This window comes from Lolium perenne, chromosome 5, assembly GCF_019359855.2.
Source record: "Lolium perenne isolate Kyuss_39 chromosome 5, Kyuss_2.0, whole genome shotgun sequence".
Lineage (NCBI taxonomy): Eukaryota > Viridiplantae > Streptophyta > Magnoliopsida > Poales > Poaceae > Lolium > Lolium perenne.
Window position 1 is genome coordinate 216488247 of NC_067248.2, and position 8571 is coordinate 216496817.

Consider the following 8571-nt stretch of genomic DNA (forward strand, 5'->3'; position numbering starts at 1 on the left):
ACATCAATGCTATGTCTAAGGATATATTTATTGATTACATTACGCACCATACTTAATGCAATTGTCTGTTGTTTGCAACTTAATGTTTGGAGGGGTTCGGATGATAACTTTGAAGGTGGACTTTTTAGGCATAGATGCATGCTGGATAGCGGTCTATGTACTTTGTCGTAATGCCCAATTAAATCTCACACTACTCATCATAACATGTATGTGCATGGTCATGCCCTCTTTATTTGTCAATTGCCCAACTGTAATTTGTTCACCCAACATGCTTATTCTTATGGGAGAGACACCTCTAGTGAACTGTGGACCCCGGTCCATTCTTTTACATCGAATACAATCTACTGCAATACTCGTTCTACTGTTCTCTGCAAACATCATCATCCACACTATACATCTAATCCTTTGTTACAGCAAGCCGGTGAGATTGACAACCTCACTGTTACGTTGGGACAAAGTACTTTGGTTGTGTTGTGCAGGTTCCACGTTGGCGCCGGAATCCCTGGTGTTGCGCCGCACTACACTCCGCCGCCATCAACCTTCAACGTGCTTCTTGGCTCCTACTGGTTCGATAAACCTTGGTTTCTTACTGAGGGATAACTTGCCGCTGTACGCATCACACCTTCCTCTTGGGGTTCCCAACGGGCACGTCAACTGCGTGCTAGCATCAAGATATTTCTGGCGCCGTTGCCGGGGAGATCAAGACACGCTGCAAGGGGAGTCTCCACTTCCAACCTCTTTACTTTGTTTTTGTCTTGCTTTATTTTATTTAGTACTTTGTTTGCTGCATTATATCAAAACACAAAAAAATTAGTTGCTAGCTTTACTTTATTTACTGTCTTGTTTGCAATCTCCATATTAAAAACACAAAAAATTAGTTACTTGCATTTACTTTATCTAGTTTGCTTTATTTACTTCTGCTAAAATGAGTAATCCTGAAGTTGAAGTTCGTTCGTTTAAGCAACAAGGGGGAGAATGTTTAAAAGATGCTTGGTATAGAATTAGTGATGCCCATAATAGGTGCACTAAGAAACACTCCACCACTATCCTACTCATGAATTTTTATGTTGGTATCTCTAGCTGGAATAGGTATGTTCTTGATTGTCTCGCGGGAGGTAACTTCCTAGGTACTCCTGCCTTAGAAGCTAGTTGCATTATTGAGAGTCTATTTGGAATACCACCTGTTAATGAAGTTAAAATTGAAATCTCTCTTGAGGATGTCATGAAAAAGTTGGAAACCATAGAGCAAAACCTTCCAAGCATTGAGACTAAACTGGGAGAATTACTTAATAGCACTGATAAACTTGACAAATCTCTAGGTGGAATTAATGAGAGAATCACCATCCTAGAAGCTTGTGCTACTCATGATAATCAAACCCAAAGGATTAGTGAACTTGAAGAAGCTATGGGAACCTTGGGTTCAACTTTTTCATCTATTAAGTTTAGAGAGAAAGCTTATGTGGGTAAGGAGCAAAAGTTCATGTATGTCTCTAAGGTGCCTAAACCAAAAAACTATTATAGGCCTAAAATTGATAAAGCTCTTAATACCACTATAGAAAAAGGAGCATCTAAGATACCTAATGGGATAAATTGTGAAAATGATGTTGATGCTTCGTCTCTTGATAATACTTGATGCACACTTTCTGCGCCTAGCTGAAAGGCGTTAAAGGAAAGCGCTTATGGGAGACAACCCATGATTTTACTTCTGCACTTTTGTTTTATATTTGAGTCTTGGAAGTTGTTACTACTGTAGCAACCTCTCCTTATCTTAATTTTGTTGCATTTTTGTGCCAAGTAAAGTCTTTGATAGTAAGGTTCATACTAGATTTGGATTACTGCGCAGAAACAGATTTCTTGCTGTCACGAATCTGGGCTGAATTCTCTATAGGTAACTCAGAAAATTCTGCCAATTTACTTGAGTGATCCTCAGATATGTACGCAACTTTCATTCAATTTGAGCATTTTCATTTGAGCAAGTCTGGTGCCTCTTAGAAATTCGTATTTACGGACTGTTCTGTTTTGACAGATTCTGCCTTTTATTTCACATTGCCTGTTTTGCTATGCTTGATGGATTTCTTTATTCCATTAACTTTCAGTAGCTTTGTGCAATGTCCAGAAGTGTTAAGAATGATTATGTCACCTCTGAACATGTGAATTTTGATTATGCACTAACCCTCTAATGAGTTGTTTTGAGTTTGGTGTGGAGGAAGTTTTCAAGGATCAAGAGAGGAGGATGATACAATATGATCAAGGAGAGTGAAAGCTCTAAGCTTGGGGATGCCCCGGTGGTTCACCCCTGCATATTTCAAGAAGACTCAAGCATCTAAGCTTGGGGATGCCCAAGGCATCCCCTTCTTCATCGACAACATTATCAGGTTCCTCTAGTGAAACTATATTTTTATTCCATCACATCTTATGTACTTTGCTTGGAGCGTCTGTATGTTTTTGTTTTGTTTTGTTTGAATAAATATGGATCCTAGCATTCATTGTGTGGGAGAGAGACACACTCCGCTGTTTCATATGGACAAATATGTCCTTAGGCTTTACTCATAATGTTCATGGCGAAGGTTGAAACTGTTTCGTTAATTGTTATATGGTTGGAAACGGGAAATGCTACATGTGGTAATTGGTAGAATGCCTTGAATAATTTGATACTTGGAAATTGTTATAGCTCATGTTTAAGCTCTTGCATCATATACTTTGCACCTATTAGTGAAGAAATACATAGAGCTTGTTGAAATTTGGTTTGCATGATTGGTCTCTCTAAAGTCTAGATATTTTCTAGTAAGGGTTTGAGCAACAAGGATGACAGTGTAGAGTCTTATAATGCTTGCAATATGTTTTTATGTGAGTTTTGCTGTACCGGTTCATACTTGTGTTTGCTTCAAATAACCTTGCTAGCCTAAGCCTTGTATTGAGAGGGATTACTTCTCGTGCATCCAAATCCTTAGCCAATAACTATGCCATTTGTGTCCACCATACCTACCTACTACATGGTATTTATCCGCCATTCCAAAGTAAATTGCTTGAGTGCTACCTTTAAATTTCTATCCTTTATCTTTGCAATATATAGCTCATGGGACAAATAGTCTAAAAACTATTGTGGTATTGAATATGTACTTATGTATCTTATCTCCACTAATATAAAAAGGGAGAGAGGGTGGTGATCCAAACGATCTCAGCCATAGATCATCCATCCAACGATAGAAACAAGGGCGGACACTCCCTGGCGGACTGACCGATCAGAAGCAGAAGAAAGAATAAAAAAATACAGAGCGTAACTGCTCTATCCCACGACCGATCAGAAGAAAGATGCCACGCCTCCGTCCCGTCCACACCACCGGCCGACGACGCCTCCGTCGCCGTCCACACCGGCCTGCCGCCGCCACGCTACTAAGGCACACGAAAACCCACTCTGCACCGCCGGCTGGCGGCCGCCGATCAACGCCATTGTTGTGCCAGGCCGCGAAGTAAAACCACCGCGCCATCCGTCTGTCCCGAACGACAAGCACCACTGCACCGCAGGGCGCCTGCTCTGCACCGCCGGGCGTCTGCTCTGCACCGACGGCCGCCGGCCGCCGCCTGCCAAACACCGCCACTGCTGTGCCCTCCGCCGTTGTCTTTGGCCACCCGTCCACGAATCGAACAGGCGCCCAGGGCGGAACCAGGGAGTGTCCTGCAGCTTCTCTTTTGAATTTACAAATCTGCAAAATCAAAGGTTTGTTTTCAGAACTGCACACACTGCCATCTATTTTCTTTCTATCTTTCTATCATACGTTGTCACAGATAGAGAAGCTCTAAATAGGAGGGGAATTCATATGCTCGGCAACCTCAACATAAACAGATATATGAGATTCTAGCTTAAGTGTCAATGTGAAAAATGGGTTTGACTTGTAAGATCTTAATAGAGGGAGTTCTATCTCCAGTAATGTATAATTTAGAGCTGCAGGAAAGGAAAAACAGGCTAATAAGTCCAGGGGAGAAATTCAGGGGTGAAAAGGAACAATTAGGCGGTATATAACTCCACACAATCACCACAGGAAAATAAACCAAATCTGACCATACGAGCTATCCATCAGAAGGGAATGAATGGTCCCGTTGTCAGACAGTGGTAAGTACTACAAAAAGAAATAAAAGATTTTTCACAAGGATAATGAAAATGCTGACCTGGCTGCCTTGGCTGCCACTCAAACATACAACACTTGGGTTGGGCTAGCATCAGAGCTTCACAGAAGGTGAAATGGCAAGCTTGCAGATTTTGATTTCAAAACAGGTTTTTGTGCTTGAACCATGCTGTCATCCTTCTCTTAATTTGGTTTCCTGCCGGCTTGAACATGATAATGATGGCAATGTTAGAATGGTAATAGTAATGGCGGAGAGGAGATGGTTGGTTAGTACGTTGATGAAGCCCATGTGCAAGGTGAGGTAGTCCACCTTGGTGACTGATGTGAAGAACTGCCTGAAGAAGGTAACCTGAGACCAAACAGTACGAATATAAGCTACAACAACTTTTAGCTAACCTGAGTGAAAAAATCACAGGAGGAAGAAATCTTTGCATAAGCTGCTCCAATCAAGATAATTAACAAGAAAGGAGTAAATAATGGGACTGCTCTCAACCCGGACAAGTCGTAGAAAGTATAGAAATACACATTAAGCTTCTGAGTGTATAATATCTGGTCATGACTCATGAGTCACCAACCCAAATGTGATACCGATCCCCATTTTTGCCCTCAACTTGAATTCTGTCTAAGCAACATTTCATTTGCAGCATCTAGGCGCTCTCTTCGAAGAAACAAGCTCCAGGTGCAAGGAGCTCCATTAAGCACCAAGTTAAATGAGTCAATGTCAAGAATATAAATGTACTTCAATTGTAAAAACTGAATAGAGTTAATTCAAATCATTTCTGACACTTACTGCCAACGATGACATCTATTTTCTTATGTATCATGTATTTTCGTATTAGTGCTAATTCTGGGTTTTCCATGGTCAATATTTTCTGAATATAATTTATACCAGAGCCGTAATTGTTCAAGTAATTGTTAGTTACTTTTGATACAGAGGAAGATCATAATGTCATCTTCTAGCCACCATCCATTTCAGGACATAACTAACAGGAAAGTACAAGGTAAATAACATGAACCTAAATATGTCATTTGTACAACGGCATTGTGATCAATTATACAGCTGCAGATCCTAAGGATGTCAAAAGGCAGAGGGACAGAGATAGGTATGCAAAAAATAAAGATGAGATTTCAAATCGCCGGCGCCAAGCATGGGATTTTAAAAAGAAGCCAACGGACCCGGTGATTACAGAAAACACCTTATGTGATACTCAAACTACTGGGCAAATCGATGTCACCCAACAACAGTACAGAGCACCTGCTGGAGGTAATGTTTTCTAATATGTTTCTGTATTCGAAAATTATATACGGAATTCTGATTTTCTTGGTCGAGAATGTAATTGTAGGTATGGATCCAAGTGTTCAGCAAAGCGGGGCATCTATGATGACTACTATCTCTGATTCATCACAATTATTATGTGGAAAATCTTTGTTAAGTATGGACAATGAGTCCAAAGGTATGTAACATCAACCTAAAACATCATATATATAAAGATCTGTTTCAGGCTCATATGATTTTTTTCCTAAAGAGGTAGTATATGCAGACCCCAAAGAGCTCAAAAGGCAGATGGATAGGGAACGGTATGCAAAAAATAAAGATGACATTTTAAAGCGCCGCCACCAATCCCGAGAGCTCAAGAAGCAGTCAACAAGGTGCCTCAGAAATCTCCTCTTTGATGTGAGAGATTACATAGCACTCCTCTCTGACAGATCCATGCCTATCTCAAAAAAATTCTCAAAATACTTCTAGCATACTTTGGTGGACTGCAGATCAACTGCAACAGAGCGAACATGGTAAGTGTACCAACACAGAAGTTATATGGAACACTTTGAGTAAAACATGCATAAACTGAGTATTGCAAGAAGAAAATATAGCAAGTACTCAACAATGGTCTCATTTGCTATATTTTCTTCTTAGTACATGATAATTTACAGTACATGAGCTACTTTTTATCTAAGTATCGTTAGGTATAGGTACTATTGACTGGAGAAACAACAATTAACCGATGAAATTAGATTGCAAAATTAGCAATAACAATGGATTTAAGTGGCCTTAAGCAAGCACCTCACTTGCTTACGACAAAACAAAGAAGCATTCTGCAAGCACTTGAACTGAACCATCGTATACCAGGCTGGATTTTTTTTTTCAAAAATTACCTGATGAACGAGCTGAATATTCCTGAATCCGGGTTGGTACCATCGAGCACAGTCTAGGAGTATGCCAATGCCCTTAATCGTGCGCCAAGTAATGGCGGCCTTTCTGCAAATTGTTGATGAGATGCCATGTGTTGGCAACTTCAGAATAGCATGTCGGGAAGGAGGAGGAGGCCGGCGCTCGGGCACTGTTGGGCCCTCCAACGCACGCGGTGGACGCCGCCGCGGATCCGGTGGAGACAAGGTCCGGGCCTGTGCCACCGTCAGCCTAGCTCAGGGTCGTGAGCATGCCAAGCGCCAGGAACACCTGGTATCCGACGGCTATCCAGTACCTCCTCGAGCTTCGGAATGGGCAGCACACCATGCTCGAGCGCGTCACGCCGTGGGTGGAGGAGCGACACGGAGGCGGCGCCACCGGCGGCGGATTCTCGCGCCCACGGTGGTGGGTAAGCAGGGGAAAAGCAGTCATCGCGGTAGCGGCAGGGAGGCAGAGCAGGTGGACATGACTTGCGGCAGCAGCGTGGTTTGTGGGACTGGGAGGCAAAGGGGAGGGGGCGGTCCGCGCCGGTCATCGCATCTGGATGAGGAAGACGCTGTGTGAGAAGACAATGGGGAGGGAAGGCGCTGTGTACTTATGTCTGATTCGGCAGTGTGGCAATTTTTTTCCTTCTTTTCAGTTCTTTCTTACTCGGTGGCTTTAGGTTTTCCAAAAAAAAAATTGACCAAGACCAATTCAGATATTGAAGATAGATTTTGCATGGTTGAAAACTATTAGGATTGTTTAATACTAATTATTTTCAATTGAAAAATATCCCACCAAATGTTTGTAATCATTATAGATCGTGATATTTGTATCACGATTTAGGATATATGTTCTATGTTATATTTTTTTATTTATTATTATTTAAAATTACATTACATCTGATTACTACTTGGCAAGTTTATATGATATATTTTAGGACAATATTACCTATTACTTTAGTCCACTTGGAAATAATTGACGAGGTGACGTTAAGCCAAAAATTTGAAGGTTTTCAAGCACAACATTCACACCGGGTGAACTATACTTTCTTTGCAACTAATAACAGTATACTTTCTGGCTTCATGATTTTAACCGACGGCATGTGCATCCGACATTAATTTTATGGGCAATTTATACCTCATGAAGCCTATTTATGTTTTGGAGACGTGTGTTACACGTGCTGGCTTACTAGTTTCTTATTAAGTTGCTTGTTGTGCGATAACCATGTTCGTGGGGACGCCATCAACTACCTTTGTTGAATATCATGTGAGTTGCTATGCATGTTCGTCTTGTCTGAAGTAAGGGCGATTTACCATGAGTTGAATGGTTTGAGCATGCATATTGTTAGAGAAGAACATTGGGCCGCTAACTAAAGCCATGATCCATGGTGGAAGTTTCGGTTTTGGACAACAATCCTCAATCTCTTATGAGAATATTAATTGTTGTTGAATGCTTAAGCATTAAAGAGGAGTCCATTAACTGTTGTCTATGTTGTCCCGGTATGGATGTCTAAGTTGAGAATAATCAAAAGCGAGAAATCCAATGCGAGCTTTCTCCTTAGACCTTTGTACAGGCGGCATAGAGGTACCCCTTTGTGATACTTGGTTAAAACATATGTATTGCGGTGATAATCCAGGTAATCTGAGCTAATTAGGACAAGGTGCGGGCACTATTGGTATACTATGCATGAGGCTTGCAACTTGTAGGATATAATTTACATAACACATATGCTTTATTACTACCGTTGAGAAAATTGTTTCTTGTTTTCAAAATAAAAGCTCTAGCACAAATATAGCAATCGATGCTTCCCTCTTTGAAGGGCCATTCTTCTACTTTTATGTTGAGTCAGTTTACCTATTTCCTCCCATCTCAAGAAGCAAACACTTGTGTTAACTGTGCATTGATTCTTACATACTTGCATATTTGCATTCATCATATTACTTTGCACTGACAACTATCCATGAGATATACATGTTACAAGTTGAAAGCAACCGCTGAAACTTAATCTTCCTTTGTGTTGCTTCAATACCTTTACTATGAATTTATTGCTTTATGAGTTAACTCTTATGCAAGACTTATTGATGCTTGTCTTGAAAGTACTATTCATGAAAATTCTTTGCTATATGATTCAGTTGTTTACTCATTATCTTTACCATTGCTTTGGATCGATGCATTCATTACATGTGCTTACAAATAGTATTGATCAAGATTATGATGGCATGTCACTTCAGAAATTATCTTTGTTATCGTTTACCTACTCGGGACGAGTAGGAA

At 40.8% G+C, this 8571-nt stretch overlaps 1 long non-coding RNA gene across 1 annotated transcript; it reads right to left on the reverse strand.

The window, feature by feature from the left end:
- Window positions 1-3084: 3084 nt before the first annotated feature.
- On the reverse strand, window positions 3085-6907 carry LOC127301926 (uncharacterized). The gene is made up of 3 exons (XR_007852509.2): window positions 6279-6907; window positions 4168-5896; window positions 3085-3704 (listed from the first exon to the last, which is right to left on the reverse strand). It is a non-coding gene; the product is annotated as an uncharacterized lncRNA (long non-coding RNA).
- Between the last annotated feature and the right edge of the window lie 1664 nt (window positions 6908-8571).